Genomic DNA, 16779 nt, shown 5'->3' with positions numbered 1-16779 from the left:
AATGTCGACATGCATGTTTCGCTGTTTCGCCTACATGTAGGGAAGCAAAGACTGCACCTGAGAAGGTGTCCACAGATACATGAATATTTTTAAATCTCCCAAAAGATGGGTATTTTGTAACATCTGTCTGCCATAATTGCAGGCTCTGCAATCCTCTTGGATTGACTGCTCCTGTGGATACAGGCAGTTGCACAAGCTGACAGTCCGGACAGGCACTTATGACGGCCTTCGCTTGATCTTTAGAAATGCGAAATGTCCGCATCAGTGCTTGTGTGTTCTGATGAAAAAATGCATGACTCAGTGTCATAGGTTAGCAAGCATAGTCCCGGAAGGGATGTCCTTGCTAAGGGGTGCTTACAGCTTCCTCTGGGACCTGATAGAACCAATCACGTGGCCAGTTTGAATATGGACAATTCTTCAAGCCACTTAAAGTTGTGACCGCCTCTGTGATAAACACTTAAGAATAGACAAACACCCCCCCAAGCACTCTCTCGTTTCCGGTGCTGGGACAGGTGGCTGCAGGCCCAGTGCGGGGCCAGCGGGCCCGGCCCAGGCCCTGCTTGGGCCAGGCCGGGCTGGGCCATGGCTCCAGGATGACCCCCCCAGCAGGGCTGTGGGCAGCCGGAGTGGCTCGCAACCCCTCCCCCCCCCTCCACTGTGGCCAGGATTTCAGCAAAGCGGCACCTCTGTCCGGCAGAGGTCAGGTGACCAACAGCGATAAGCCACACAGCTGCAAGGCCGAGGTGAGATTAACCGTTTTAGTGCTGTGAAGAGCTGAAAACCTAAAGGAAGAGAGAGAGGAAATGCTTAAAGCTGAAATTCTGTTGTGAAGCTATGATATATCAGAGTATCCCGTTGTAATTTCATGAAGATATGGGGGGTGGAGTGTTCAACTCGTAAGCAATAGGCAGATGCTGCCGCAGCTGTAATTTCATGAGAAGTTTGGACAGAGAGAGAGATGAACCAGATGGACCAGATGAGGACTTTTGCTCCAAACGGGAAAGGAGAAAACCTCAGTTCCTAGAGATGGACCAGATGAGGACTTTTGCTCCAAATGGGAAAGGAGAAAACCTCAGTTCCTAGAGATGCTCCCAGAGATAGTCCTAATGATGAAGATGAGGAAGACCCTTTGCTCCCAGGGAAGGAGAAGGGCCTCTGTTTTTTTCTGAACGGCTCAACCTTAAAAATTGTACCCCAAAAAACTTCAAGAGTGGACCCTCGAAAGCAGTTGAGGGAAAAGCTGCAAGTCAGGGGAAGGAACTCACATCGCGAGCAGAGAGACCTCTTCCTAAATGGACTGAACAATATTTGGAAGTGGGTGGCTGTCTCGTTGTGATAATGTTTTCATAGCATGGGCAAGAAGATACTTCTCTTTCTAAATGGACTGAACAAGGTTATTATGGAAGTGGTAAACAGACTGAACATCTTAAGGGTTGTCTTTTTACATTGTCACTTGGAGAAGGGAGGAAGGTGGGGGGAGGAGGAGAGTTCTGAAGGTGGTATATTTTTTTTTTTCCTTTTCTTCTTTTAGGTCTGTTAATAAACTTCTTTATATTCTTTCAAGTTTGGTGCCTGCTTTGCATTTCTCCTAATTCTTATCTCACAGAAGATAAACAGTAATGAGTATTTTGGACCAAACCACTACACTCAGTTTTGCTTGTTCAAAAATGTTTGGCAAAGTGTTTGAAATGACCATGGTCAATTTGTCCGCTTGCGCATTTCCTTCTACCAAAAATCCCGGGAGAGAAGAGTGTGCTCTGATGTGAGAGAGAAAATATTTGTGTTCTCTCTGTTCTAATAATTTTTTCAAACACAAAAGATAAGAACAAAGATTCTTTTTATCAACTTCTTTCAAAAATGATCCTTCTATTCTTTTAATTATATTTGCTACATAAGCTGAATCTGTAATTAAATTGAATGGTTCTTGAAACAAATGAAATGCACAAACAACTGCTGCTAATTCCACTATCTGAGGTGAGTCTTGTACTATCTGAATATCTGATTCCCATTCTTTTGTAGTTGCGTTCTGCCATGTTATCACTGATCTGTGTGTTTTCCCTGAATGATCAGTAAATAACGTTATTGCGTCTAATGGCACTTCACTTATCATAGGTTTTTCTCTGAAGCTTATTTTTGCTTGTAGCAGTTTGTGGCTTGGAAAATGAATTGAGCAAACGCGTGAGTAATCTAACAATGCAACCTGTAAATCATCTGATTTTTTCTTTGCCCAATCAAAATATTTCTTTTTCAAAGGCAGATAGATTGTCGTGAAATCCTTGCCTGCCATTGTTAGCAACCTTGCTCTAGCTCTGATTATAATTTGAGCTGCTATTTCTAAAGTGAAAATCGTTTTAGGGGATCTGTAAGGCAGAAAAATCCACTCTAATATCAATACAGGATCTCGCTGTGACGAGTCCCATTGAAATATGAGACCATATAGTTGCATATTCTCTCCTAACACTGCAAGGAAAAATGGTTGGCTCAGTATAAAGCGATGTGCTTGTCTCTGTTGAAGAGCTTCAGTAATCTTTCCAAGAGCTTCTTGAGCTTCCGGTGAGAGGGTTCTAGGTGAACTGATATTACAGTCTCCCCTCAAGAGATTAAAAAGTGGTGCAAGTTCATAATTTGTGATTCCCAAAATTGGGCTGATCCAGTTGATCTCTCCCAAAAGCTGTTGTAGATCTCGCAGATTTTTAACTTGAGTTCTGACTTGTATCTTCTGTGGTCTTATTGTTTGCTCTGTAACTCTCCATCCTAAATATCTCCATGGGGAATTTTCTTGAATTTTTGAAGTAGATATTTCCAATCCAGCATTTTGGACTTCTGTAATCACACTGTCACGAGCTTCTTGTAGCTCTTGTTGTGTGGACGCTGCAATGAGCAGATCATTCATATAATGAACGATCATTGCTTGTGGATGTTTCTTTCTCGCTGGATATAAGGCTCGTGCCACAAACCATTGACAAATGGTTGGAGAATTTTTGAGACCTTGTAGAAGAACAACCCAATGATATCTTTGCAGAGGTTCTTGTCTGTTGATGCTTGGGACAGAAAATGCAAATCGAGGAGCATCCTCTGGATGAAGTAGGATGTTGTCCTGGGTTGCAGTATATTCTATTACCATCCTCATGAGCCGTTGAAATCAGGTGGGGCAGTGTTTCCTTGCCTCCTCCCCCCAGACTATCTTTCTGTTAATGGCCCTTCATTGTCCTGCCACATGACTCAGAGATAACTCCCTCTGGACTATCTTCTGTTAATGAGCCTAATCAACACTTGGCCTCATGACTCATTACCACATTGTGAGATGCTCCACCCAGAGGGAGGAACCAAGCATCCCATCGTGGATATAATCTGAGACTCTGAACACCAGAGACAACCCTTCTCCACTGGATTTCCAGAGGACAGGAGCTACACAGCCACCGCTGGACCTTCTGAGGAAGAGCAGACCTTTTTTTTTTCTACAGGATCACCGCTTCAGAGGACTGCAACCACTATTCTACCAGACTGCTACCACCACCCTGCCTAACAGGGACTCAGGTTGTATCTTGACTCTGTCAGTTTGAACCAGTGTTTTCTTTTAGTCTGTCTTTTTTTCCCTTTTCTTTAATTTTCCCCATTAAATTGTTATTCTGACTTGGTGTCTCCCACTGGTTTGTTTTCAAACTAGCACAGATGTTGAAGAAACAATCTTTGAGATCAATGATTACAAGTGGCCAACCTCTTGGAATCATCGAGAGAGATGGAAGTCCAAGTTGAAGTGGTCCCATTTCTTCAATGACCTCATTAATCTTTCTGAGGTCATGGAGCAATCTCCATGAACCGGAGGTTTTCTTGCGAATCACGAATACTGGAGAATTCCAGGGACTATTAGTTGGTTTTATGTGGCCTTTTTGCAATTGTTCTTTAACAAGACTCTTGAGAGCACTCAATTTCTTCTCTTCCAGGGGCCACTGGTCCACCCATACCGGTTTGTTAGAAGCTCCGTGGGACGAGGAGCCCGGATCCCAGCGGGGGGAGAGAGAAACACAGTCCAAAACCAATATGGTTGATAAGCGAACTCCGTTTATTAGCAGTCCAAAGGCACTTATATAGTCTACCAGCTTGTTAGCTCCTAAGTGGCTTAAAGCTTATCAAGACACATTTCTATTTCTACATAATTGGACTTACATTGGCAAGTTTCCACAGTCTTGTTATGATCAAAAGAATTATGTGCCCATCTCCCTCGTTCACTCCCGGATAGTACAGCTGCAAGTTTTTCACTCCCTCTCTGTTTTCTCAGGCCTGCTTGTTATCTTTCACACAGGGACTTTCCCATGGAACTTTTTCTCACACACAAGCCTAAAAGTTCCAGGCCTATTGCTTGCACAGTTCTTTTATTGATCCCAATAATTCTATTTCCCAACACCGGTTCATCTGTTTTCCAGGTTAATTTCAAGGTGGTGAGTGCTGCAGCGACCCCTATTAAAAATCCACTTCTATCTTTGTTCCCCATTGTGATAAGATGTCTCTTCCCCATACTGTGATGGGCTTCTGCACAATGAAAGGACAAATGATTGCTGTTTTTCCTCCGGGTCCTGAAACAACAATTGCATGCTCACTCTGCAGGCCTAGGGTATTTCCTCCAATACCTGAAAGTGAGTTCAGAGGTGCTCTGAAGCGCCATTCTTTAGGCCAAAAGAGATAAGAGATGACTCTAACATCTGCACCAGTGTCCAACATTCCCTTGATTGAAATTGTCTTGTCTCCACATGTTAAGCTGCAAACAAGCACAGGTCGATCACGGCCTATCTGCTTCATCCAACTGGCATGAATGTCCAGGTCCTCAATGTCAACTGAAGCTTGTTGATCAGTCACTGGCATGATCTGTTCTGTTGCATGAGATGGTAAAGCAATAGCTTTGGCTATTGGAGTATTTTCTGGAGTAACCAGTGGAGGACATAAAAGCTGAGCCAAAACTGTTAGCTCTTCATTTTGATCTGCTGAAACAATTGATGGAAAAACAATGAGCCCTATGATGCTACATCTTTCCTTGCCTACTATTAAAAAGTCTTTTCCAAGATGTTCCAGTGATCCCTGTGGGTATCACTGCATGATTTTCATCCACAAAACATACTAATTTGGAACCTGACAATTCGCATTGCGCCCCTGGTGGTAGCAGTTCTGGGTCACTGGGAAATCTACAGATGGTCCGGCTGACGGAGTTTGAGTGACCTTCTCCGATAACTGTGTTCCTTGTGGAATTACGGATTGAGCCATCGCCATCACTTGTGTCATAGCTGCTATTTGCTCTTTAAGAAGTTTTCCAAGTTCTTGTCCAAAAGCATTTGCTCGGACTGCTGCAACATGCTGAGGTGTGCCCACCTTACTGCATGCTTCTATCATTTCAGTTATGGTTGCCTGACCAGGTATAGCACTGATTATACGTTTGCACTCTGCATTAGCGTTCGCAAAAGCAAGACTTTGTAGCAGATATGGTTTTGCGGCTTCATCGCTGACTTGTCTGTCCAAGGCTTGCTTTAGACGATCGACAAATGAGGTAAAACTTTCAGCAAGACCTTGCTTTACTTCTGTGTAAATGCCTTCTGGGGTTCCAGTAGGTGGAATTTGTAAGATTGCTGTTTGTGCTGCTTCTCTGATATCTATAAGCACATTTCGAGGCAAAACCACTGCCTGATCTTCAGGTCTAGTGTGAGGTTCATCACCAGCCAATTGCTCTAATCTGAGAGCTGCATGTGGTCCTCTTGCATATTTTTCTCTCAGCTCACGAAGTGCTTTTCTCCATCTTGCATCCCATAGCAGGAGTTGTGCATCTGTAAGTATTGTTGAGGCAATACTTCTACAGTCAAAAGGTACCAAATCATAATTGTTAAATGTGCCTCTCAAAAGTTGTTTGAAGTATGGACTTCCCAGTCCATGATTCTTCACTGCATCCATTAAATCTTTGATTTGATGATCCATAGGTTGCCATACAGGAGGATTTTGATTGTGTCTGGTGTACGTAACCGGCATTACAATACTATCTGTTTCGGCCATAGTAAAATCTCTGTCTTTAAGTCCTTTTTGTCCTAATACTTGACCAGTCTGTTGTAGCAAACCTATCTCTTGAAACATATTTGTCAGGTGAAACCATGTCCATACCAGCATTTCGTGAACTTGCTGCTTGATTGGACTGCAAGGATGCAGGTTCTTCTTCACTGAAGAATCCATGCATTCCATCTTCTTCTCCCCCTCCTGGATGAGGAATAGAGGACAGTATTCGTGGCTGTGAACTGTAAGGTAATAAACGAGGAGTGGCTGAACCTGCCATCGCAGGTGGCTTTGATCTGGATACTGAAGGAGAGGGTACAGTGGATCTGGATAGGGTAGTGCTACCATGCAGGATGGGTGAGGGCTGGGGACCCAGTGCAGCAACCTCTTGAGGTAGATCATCTTCTGCACATTCTCTCAGTCGGAAGGCAAGATGATGAACAAAGTCATCTGAAAGGCGAAAGCGACCGTGGAAAAATGAGGGATCAGATGCCTGTTGTTGTGGAATTCGAAGCTTTGAAGAAGGCATACGAGAAGTTGGAGTTGTATTGGTCATTGTAAAAAAATGAGATGAAGCTCGAGAAGATAGAGGAATGCCTTCTGAAGCTGTGATGGTCACCATATCCTCTCCACTGAGGTCCTGAATAGGCACTTGAGAATGATAAAGTCCCATAAAATCGGCTGAATGTCCCTGAGAAGTTCGAGAAGAATGTGCATGAAGTGGAATGTCTCACTCCGAGACTTCACTTTTAATATGAATAACACTTGCTTGGCCCTGTTGTGATGGACCAGGTGACAGTATACAGCTGAGAAAGTCCTCTCTGTCTTCTGGAGATAAAATCATTTTTGTTTCGTCGAAATCGTATGGGAGATGTGGTTCAACATCGTGTGATTGTTGTGATAATTCTCTGAGTGGTGTTGTCACAGGGATGATAGGGGGTACATGCGATGGTGACACGGTAGTTGCTGACATGCTTCTGCTGTGGGCCCTCGGCCGTGGCTGCGGTGCAGACAGGGGCTGTGTTTACACAGAGCTGGTATGAGGTGTAGCTGCTGAAAGCTTGTACAATGGAGCTGCTGTAGCCTATGGAATTGCAGAGCTGGCTGGAGGCGCTGTGCATACCGGCTGTGCCGGTGTAGCAGCTGAGGCGTCCGTGCCTGGCAGCCGTGCGGAGCGAGGAGCCGGGACCGGGGGCGGCGCCAGGCTGGTCCGAGAAGCGCTGGTGCCGGGCAGTGGGGGCATGTCTTGGCTGGAGCCTGGGGCGTGGATGACGCCCCGGGAAGGGCTGGGGGTGGGGCCAGGAGCAGCTTGAGTCGCGAGCGGCGTTGCCGGGGTAACCGCAGTGTCTGAGGATGGGTGGCTTATGCCACGCAGGCATGGAAGCGAGGTCTCCCGAACGCAGAAGTAAAGCTGGGTTGGCAGCGGCCGGAGTGATGACGTCAGCAGCAGGCGCCGCTGCAGCGGGCCCTTCAAACGCGGAAGCGGCTGCGAATCCGGGCCACGTGGGGGTAGCGGGAGGGCTAGATGGAAGCTCCAGGACTGCCCCTGGCCGCGCGCATGGTTCATCTGATGGGAGGACCCCAGACCCGGGAGGTACAGACCTGTCCCTGCTTTGCGCCGTAACGGGTGGCTCGGGCGAGATGGAAACCACTCCCTGTGAGGCAGGCTCCATTTTTAGGGAGGTGGTCAGGGACCCCCCGTCTACCCCCCGGGCATGCGCGCGTGAAGGGAACTCTAAAATTGCCGTATCATACTCCTCCGTCGGACCGATCAAAAGTTTTAATTTCGGCTGCAGCAAAAATTCCCGTTCCGCCTCTGGAATGGCCGCGCTCCCCCCCCCCCCCCCCCCCCCCCCCCCGCCACCTGCGGTGCCTACAGGGACTCATAACTGCTTTTGCTGAAAGCCTGGGGGACTTTCACACGAACATCGCATTTTCCGCCCATCTCTGAGGGTGGGGAGGGTTCGAGCGGGGTTTTAAAATCTCCTGCTGCTTTCACGGGTGTCAGCGCAGTCTCCGCGGGAGTTTTAAACATCTCCTCTTCATCAGAAGCAGAAGGTGCCACCTCTAAAAGCGTTTCATAAATTACTCTAGCTGGTGATATTAATTTCTGAGCCGTTTCATCTCTTAGACTAGCGTAATGGTATAGAATAGTGTTGATATTCTCCCAAAAAGATGGTAAATATAAATCTCCGATCACTGCATCAGGAAATTCTCTTTTTATCCAGGACAGCAAGCAACGTATTTCTTTTTTAGATGCTGGTAAGGGATGATTTCGAACTAAGTTTTCAAAACTACGTACCACATTTGCCTCTGCGTGGGATGGAACTGTTCCCATAATTTGTTTCTTGGTCTAGTTTTGGACAGCTTACCTTGCTTTTGTAGATGTTATCGGCTCATGAAATTCCAGTCTGAGTTCCGTCCAGCAGTTCACGGCTCCTCCTCCCCCCTGTCGACCGAAGTTAGGGGATCCTGGAATTTCAAAGCCAACCTCGGGGTGTTCTTTTCGTCTGTTTCTGGTTGCGCGCTGCTGTCCAAAAGGTTTTGGGTTGTTTTGTTCCAATGAGGCCAAACACGGAGCACCAATTGACACTTTACCGTGCCGTAAATCGAGTCTCTCCTGATGGGAGAGAATTTGCTGAAAGTCCTTGCAAGGAGTTTGAGAGATAAACCGAGACACTTCCTTGAGTTTCAATGCTTCCAGATAGTTGTTTATTAAGCCTTATCAGAGGAACAGAGCCACTAGCGTGACCCAGGTACAGCATAGAGCACAGAAAAGCAGGAGTGAGACTAATTATCAAGATTTACACAGCCTTTTAAAGATATTTTGACCAATAGTTACTAAAAACGTTTATTATTTTCACTTTCCTACCAATTATTCAGTAACACGGGCAGGAACTGCGGAATTCTCTATCCAATCATTCCAAACTACTTTTACTGCAGAAGATGGAGTAGTAGAAGAAGAAGAAGGTTTAGAGAACACCAACAATCCTCCATTTTGATATATTTTACTTTTATCTATTTACTACAAAGAGAAGCCCAAAACCTCTAAATTTTTCACCCTGTGACAATCTTACATAGTAGTCTATAACCTAATTCACACCACTGTATTTTCTAGTTGTTGTCTGACTGTTGGTAATTTTTTCCAAGGTTTGAGGTTAAAACAGTGTTGTTCAGGGGGGTAAGAACCCTTAAAAACAGTCAGAGAAATATTCTTGGTACTCTGGGTTCCTACAACTATGCATCCCGAACTCCTTAATTGCATTGCACAAATCTTTGATATTGGAATATGGGAAAGGAGTCCAGCTAGTGTTAGCTCCTGTGCTACTACGAGAGAGAGTAGTAGCAGCTGAAGGCACTTCCTTGTAGCCATGGGTTTCTGGATGTAAAGGGGTAGTCACATGACCATGGGACCATGAGGCTGGGCAGTGGGAAGCAGGGGCGGGGAGTGGAGGGGTGGAGGCAGCAGGAGGAGGGGAGGGGTTGGGGGCAGGGTTGTGGGCGGAGGGGGCGGTGCTACCCTCGGGGGCGGGAGCAATGCGTGCCTCCTGGGTGGGAACACAGGGAGGGGTGAAACACGACGCAGTGGGGGCGGGGTAGAGGGTGGGGGTAGGTTTCAACGCAGGCGTGGGAGGGGATGGAGACATGAAGGGATTTGTGAGATGGAGGTGAAAGGGATTGTGGGAGGTGTAGTTAGGAGATGAGGCCACATGGCCTCCACCATTGTTGGAAACAGACTTGGGGAAAAGGGATTGGGGGGGTGGTTTTTTTCCCGTGCTACAAGCACATGGCTATTGCTGTTCCTGGGAACGAAGAGATCGGGGCAAAAGGGTTTTTTTCGCATGCTTACAACATGTGGACTAGAAACTGGGGACAAGGGAGTGGAGAAAAGTGGTTGGAAAGTTCCCAGGACAGGCTCTGGATTCCCGTCCAAGGCAGGGTACTGAGGAGACACGGGTGGGCCAGGAGGTTGCTAGCTCTCCTGTGCTAAAGAGCAGGCTGCTCCAGCCATGTTTTCCAGCATAGGGGAAGCGGGATCAGGGACACAGGGGTTAGGAGAAAGTATAAGGGAGTCAACTGGGGATTTTTGCAGTGGCTTCTCCTGTATTGCGTTCTTATTTGGCAAAGTGTAAGTTAATAGCAGAAGAGGAAAAAATTTTGAAACTGTTTCGTCTCCTGAGCACCTGAGAGAGGAAAGCTTTCTCCTGACGCCATCCCAGAACTCAGAAGACCTTATGTCTTCAGAGGTTAGCTGAGGAAAGTACTGAAAAAGCCAGTGCACAAAAGATTGAACTAAACTTTTAGGATATTTATGCCCAGTACAAGACAGGTAACTCTGAACTTGGTAATATATTTCTCTGTGGTGTGCAGAGACTTCAGATCCCATTATAAAAACAACACCACTCCCTCACCCCCAAGTCATGAAAAAAAACGGAAAAAAAGAAAAAGAAAAAAAATTGCACCGAAATCATCTACAAGACACGAGCCCCCAAGCCAGCAGGGAAATACTCACCAAAGCTTTGGATTTACCACAGGAAAGCCGGTCTGGTGAAAAAAAATCAGTGAAGTGGGTCCTTTGCTGTTCAGCCGTTCCCATGCCACGTGGCGTGAGGGGCCTTGGGCTGGTGCTCTGAGCTCGCTACCGCACAAAAAGCGGCAGCACTGCATGCACAGGGTTCACTCCGGCAGACACGTGGCTTGCCGGGACACCCTAAAAGTCTCTCTAGAACTGTGGTTCCGAGATAGCATGTGGGGCACCAATTGACAAGAATTCACTGCTTGCTCAGTCGGCAGACTCACCGTTCTATGCCCTGGAATGCCTCGAGCTGCCTGGAGAGACGGCACAGGTGATCCAGCAGTTCAGCAGCTCCGAAACACGACAAGTGATAGCTGTCAGGCTATCGTCATAAGCAGAAGCAAAGAGGTAGAAATATAGACCTGACTCCATGCCTGTATTCTTGTTTTCTTTATTCCTCCCATCCCGGGAGGGACGAGAGAATCTGTTCACAGAAGGGAGAGACAGGAGAAACGGGGCAGGCCAGCTGCAATCGGCTGCCTTTATTTGGGGGAGGAGAACAGGGAGAGCAAGGGGTGGACCCATGGTAACCAGCCAATCGGACTCTGTTTCAGGGGAGTCCGTGCTACTTTCAAATTCTACCCGTGCTTGGAACAAAGGGGATTCAGAGCACATGGCAGAGACAAGTCCGGACATGCCTGGGCAAGTCCTGGGGCCGGGCGTCCCTTCGGGCAGCCACCAACAGGGTTTCTTCTAATTGATTCTTCAGTGGAGGAAGTGACACTGATTTTAAAAGTTTTGCACAAGTTGCAGTCTGTGAATCAGGCATTTGAATTGCTTTTTCTTTTTTTTTTCTCTTCACTGGCCACTCAGGACAGGCATTTTCCCCTAACGTTTCTCTATAGCCCCCACAGATGAGGCTGCATGACAAATACCTAGGCCTGCATAGGCGCAACACCATCTCCACAAGGCTGTAGCTGCAGAATTGGCTTCAGGATTAGAATCTGCCAATTCTAGTTCTCCACAATAAACCATAGACTGGGGGGGGGGGGGTTCCCCACAAGATAGGAGCTCCGGATTGGCCTCAGGACTGAAACCTGTCAATTTTGGCTTTTCACAACAAAACACAAAAGGCACAGGGGCATGGGTCCCCTCCAAACAGGAGCCTTTCAGCTCTGCACAAGCACCACATAACAGGAACCTTACAGCTCCACACAAAAAACCAAGCAGAAAAGGGAACTAAACACTCAAGTCTATTAACCACAATGTCTACAATTCTTATAACTTCTGCTTTTGCCTTTTCCTCATACCTTCTAACATACACTTGCCATACTTTTCAAACTAGTTCCTCTCAAATTTCTTACTATTCTCTGCCACTCTCTCCTCACTCTAACATTATCTACACCTTCATTTTTTGGCAAGTTCTTTATTTCTGCTCTTTCTAGTCTGATACCAAGTTCTCTCCTCTGGCAGCTTGGACACCACCCACTCCTTGTAGTAGAAGTACAATACCATTTTCTCTCACAATTAATACATGCACACAAATACAAGCTTCACAACTGTTTTCACACACTAAACACAGGATTTCAAAAGGGAAATCAGATGGAGCTATATTAGAAAGGCATTGGGGATCCCAAGAATCAAGACCAAACTACTGAGGGGGATGGGTTCTTCTAACCTCTTGCCTAGCTACAATTCTAATTCTATTAGCACAAAAATCAATAATCAGGCACCGCTCCAAACAAATGCTTCAATACAACATACTCAAACAACACACGGCAACATACACATCTCCGATCTACAAACAAATAGGCGAGCTAATATACAGCCACATACAGCCACATACACATAAAAGCAGTCCAACAACAACCAATATCCACACAGACATATAAGCAACACAACACTCAAACCAGCTACTAGTAGACAAAATATTCATAACACTCACTTTTAATAACTTCAGGGTCCCGCTTATTTATTTTCCCCAATACAATCATCAACAAGTTCTGGCAGAAATCCCCCCCCCCCCAAATCACCCAATCCGCTCTCAGGATCGCTAGCAGCCACTCTATCAGTTGGCGACTCCCCCTTGTCGTCTTCCGTAGCCAGCTGCCCTTCCCGGCTTCCGTAGCCGGTTGCTTGCAAGCTCCACCTTTACCCACACAAGGGACTATGCTGTGCGCCAGACGTCTCTGCGCAGCTTACCAGCAGCCCTGGCCATGAGTACAACTTACAGGCACCCTAAATGCAAAACATACCGTTTATCCGCAGTCTTTAGCAGGTTGCTGTCTGCCCCCGCAGTGAGCGAGCTGAGAGGCAGAGTTCCTCCAGGAAAGCCCCGGGGCGCACCTAGGATGTCTGCTTCTCAGCCGATCCTGCAGCCAGATAGAGTTCCTTCTGCCAGCTCGCCAAAATGATACAAGGAAAAGATTCCACTACTGAAATAAGTAGTAGAGTAGGTATATTTATTCCAGCGCTGGGACGCATGGGGGATAATTCCTCCAAAGTCATGCGTGCCCACAGCTGCATTCAGCTTGGTATATATCGGGTTTCAAGCTCCATATTCATTAAGTTTCCTAATACGCCTATACATATTCATTACCTAGCCCCGCCTAGCCTCACCTTGTATTATAATGAGCTCAAAAGTCGTTTACATCTGCGTTGTGCTTGCGCAGTGTTGTCTGGTGGTCATGGGCAGGGGTCTCCGGGATGAAGTAAGAGTCTTCCTCAGATGAAGTAGAGTCTTCCTCATTCTGAACTTCTCACCTTGCTTCCCTGCGCATGCTCTTTATGTCCCTGGCCCAAGTCCGAACTTCAAGGCTGGTTTAAGCTAGTTTTAGGTTTGAAAACAGGATCTTTGGTCAAGATTCTTTCCCTTTATCAATAGTCTTATATCTTCTCATTCTGCTTTCGTAGGCACAATAAATGTTGAGCAAGCTGTATTCATTGTTTTTAACAAACGGCTTCTTAGCAAATCATTTAACCTCTGCTTCCCCCTCCTCCCCCGATTCAGTATTATCATTATTATTATTATTATATTTTATTTCAATTATTAAACTGTTCTTATCTCTACGCATGAGGTTTAGGTTTTTGTCTGATTCTCCTCCCCACCCAGAGGGGTGTTGGGGGGCGGTGAGGTTGAGTGAGTGGTTGTGTGATACTTAGTTGCCAGCTGGGCTTAAACCATGACAACAGGCTCTTACCTAGGCATGTGTATCATGGACATCAATTCTAACAGTGTATAGGTTTCCAGCTAGCATATAGTGGAACTTAAGCAGAAATATGAATCAAAATAATCTTTTATGTAATTAGCTCCTTATATTAATATCATCTATCATATATGCTGTTGACTAGCATGTTTCATGATGTATCTCTAATGAGATTTCTGATGGGTTCCTTTATTCCTAAGCATATATGCATGTTCCAGTCATTACCAGCACTGCAGGTTATTTGGACAAAGTGGCTTTCAAGGATAGGTATCTTTGAACACATTGTTCAATTCTAGCCTGCCAATCCACCTTTAAACACTATTACAGATGTATGTGAAGGGCTACTGGAGTCCTTACTGGAGACTGTGGGCAGTCTTGCTCATTAGTCTAGCAGGCAGCTGTAAGACCCCAAAACTTGCTCAACAAGACTCTTAAAAAGGCTTATGGTTTTTTATGTAACCTGAATTAGACACACAGGAAAAATACCAACAAGATATTCTCAAGAGGTCAAAACAAAAATAACCTTTACTGGCAACTTCAGAAAATCAGAGAACTTTGGCAAACATTTAGAGCAACATTCAATCAACACAAAACATTTCACAAAGCATTAACTTAGATCATTCAACTTAGCAAACTCCAAGCCCATCCAATTTCAAGTTACTCAAAACTCCAAGAAGAGGGAATTAGAAGAAGGAGAAAGAGAGAAAAGATGTAGAAAAGAACAAATATAGCTACCACTCCTGGTTTCCAGTGGTGTCTCAGCTGATATAAAATCCAAGGGAGCTACTGGGTCAAGACATGCTTGCCTGTTCTGGTTTAAGTACCTTTTGGCTTTCCTGGGCCCTTCCCCCAGATGGGACTTCTGGTCATCTTGCCTCTTAGGAGCTGGGTTAGGGGCTCCAGAGGCAGGGTGTGGAGCATTGCCTCTGGTGTGCAAGTGATTGGCAGCCATTGCAGGAGTGGGGTATTCAGAGCAGGGCATTGCCTCACCAGGGCAAGGCCTGACCTGCCCATTCCCCCACACAGATGCCCAAAATGTTTTGAGCCAACAATCCTTCCAGTCTCTCACAGCAGCTTCTTATCAATTATGCTTTCAAAGCTACTGTTACCTTAGCCATAGAGCTAAAGGGGGACTTTTGTAGCATTGCTCTGGCCTAAAATGCCTAATGCATTTTTGTTCAGTAGCTATTACTTTAGTACATGGTTTGTATTTTATGTTTGAAGCAGATGATAAGACTGTTGATGGTTGTCTAGTTTTTGTAGGAGTTGTCATACAAGAGACCTTTGTCCTTATCACAGAAGGCTCCAACATAAGGAATAGCAATACTATCTTTAACCAACTTTGTGTGTCTTCATCTTAAAACAATGAGTAATCCTTTCTTATGATGAAAAGCTTAAATCACTGAGTATTTTTGAGGAATGAGACTTCTCTGATATTTCAGTATTTTGTTAGGAGTTGATATATAAAGTGGAAAGATGATTTTGATATGATGCAATAGTATACACAGAGGTGGAGTTTACTCAGGCATGATGTTTTCTCCTCTGTGCATTTCAAAAGATGGTTGGTGTATTGGCTTTCCATTACAAGGTTTTGGTAGCAGGGGGGTACAGGGGTGGCTTCTGTGTGAAGCTGCCAGAAGTCAGATAGAGCCAATGCCAGCTGGTTTCAAGACAGACCCACCACTGGCCAAGGCCAGGTCAATCAGTGATGGCGGTGTGATGTCCCACCCTTAAGGGGAGGGGAAAACACACCCAAAATTCATAGATGCTCGTGGTTGAAAGGAATGACAAAAGCCAGAGGGTCTGCAAAAACCTGCATCGTTTTATTAGTAAATTACACACTTAGCATGGGAATTGGTATGTTAGTCTCTGATGTACTATATAAACACATGGAAGTGGGTTTTGGATAAAGGGGTAGGGAAGAGAGAAAGGGAAAGATTAATTATAGAGGGGGAGAGAGAAAGAAAGGGAGAAAGAGAGATCGCCAGTCCTGGCTATCAATGTCTGAGACATGCATGTTAGCCCCCTTATCTTCCAGGCTTCTACAGGTGGTAGTGCCTCTGGGATAACATATTTAAGAAGGAGGGGAGGGGGAGAACTGCTGCACAAGAGCAGCTGTGAGAGGAGTGAGAATATGTGAGAGAAACAAGTCTGCTGACGCCAAGGTCAGTGGAGAAGGAAGGGGAGGAGGTGCTCCAGGCACCAGAGCAGAGATTCCCCTGCAGCCTGTGATGAAGACCATTGTGGGGCAAATTTTCTCCATGTAGCCTATGGAGATTAATGGTGGAGAAGCCTGTGGAGGACCCCATACCAGAGCAGGTGGATGTGCCCAGAAGAGGTTGTGACCCTGTGGGAAGCCCGTGCTGGAGCAGGCTCCTAACAGGACCAGTGACCCTGTGGGGGACTACTGTAGTGGTTTGACCTTGGCTGGATGCCAGGTGCCCACTAAGGGCATCCGCCTGCTTTGGTGAGGAGCTCCTCCGCAGGCTGCAGGTGGATCTCTGGATCACCATCGGCTACCAGGGCACAGCTTCTTCACCTTGGTCTTCAGCATGGGCTGCAGAGGAATCCCAGCTCTGGTTCCTGGACCACCTCCTCCCCCTCCTTCTTCACTGACCTTGGTGTCTGCATAGTTGTTCTTCTCACATGTTCTCACGCCGCTCTTCTCTGGCTGCAATTACAACTGTGCAACAACTTTTCTTTCTTCTTATGTGATCACAGAGGCTTTACTACCATTTCTAATTGGCCCAGCCTTGGCCAGCGGCATGTCCATCTTTGGAGCCACCAGGGATTGGCTCTGCCAGACATGAAGGAAGCTTCTAGTAGCTTCTCACAGAAGCAACCCCTGTAGCCCCCCTGCTACCAAAAACCAGGCCATGCAAACCCAATACAGCCACAAGGGCTCATTGCTGACTTATGGACAGTTTGTTGTCCACCAGGACCCCCAGGTCCTTTTCTGCAGTGCTGCTTTCTAGTAGGTCACCCCCAAAATTTACTGGTGCCTGGGGTTATTCCCACATGCAGGACCCT

The 16779-nt window shown here is 46.2% G+C and overlaps 1 protein-coding gene and 1 long non-coding RNA gene across 2 annotated transcripts in view; one reads left to right on the top strand and one right to left on the bottom strand.

The window, feature by feature from the left end:
- Window positions 1-16779, top strand: part of LOC138102849 (secretory carrier-associated membrane protein 1-like) — a 228557-nt gene that overhangs the window by 135146 nt on the left and 76632 nt on the right. The window lies entirely within an intron of this gene.
- Window positions 7907-11038, bottom strand: LOC138102851 (uncharacterized). Its single transcript, XR_011147585.1, has 3 exons — window positions 10541-11038; window positions 8400-8647; window positions 7907-8094 (listed from the first exon to the last, which is right to left on the bottom strand). It is a non-coding gene; the product is annotated as an uncharacterized lncRNA (long non-coding RNA).

The sequence above is a fragment of the Aphelocoma coerulescens genome (genome assembly GCF_041296385.1).
Source record: "Aphelocoma coerulescens isolate FSJ_1873_10779 chromosome W unlocalized genomic scaffold, UR_Acoe_1.0 ChrW_unloc_scaf_3, whole genome shotgun sequence".
NCBI lineage: Eukaryota > Metazoa > Chordata > Aves > Passeriformes > Corvidae > Aphelocoma > Aphelocoma coerulescens.
Note: the sequence above shows the minus strand (reverse complement) of the source record. Positions and strands in the feature narration are given on the sequence as shown.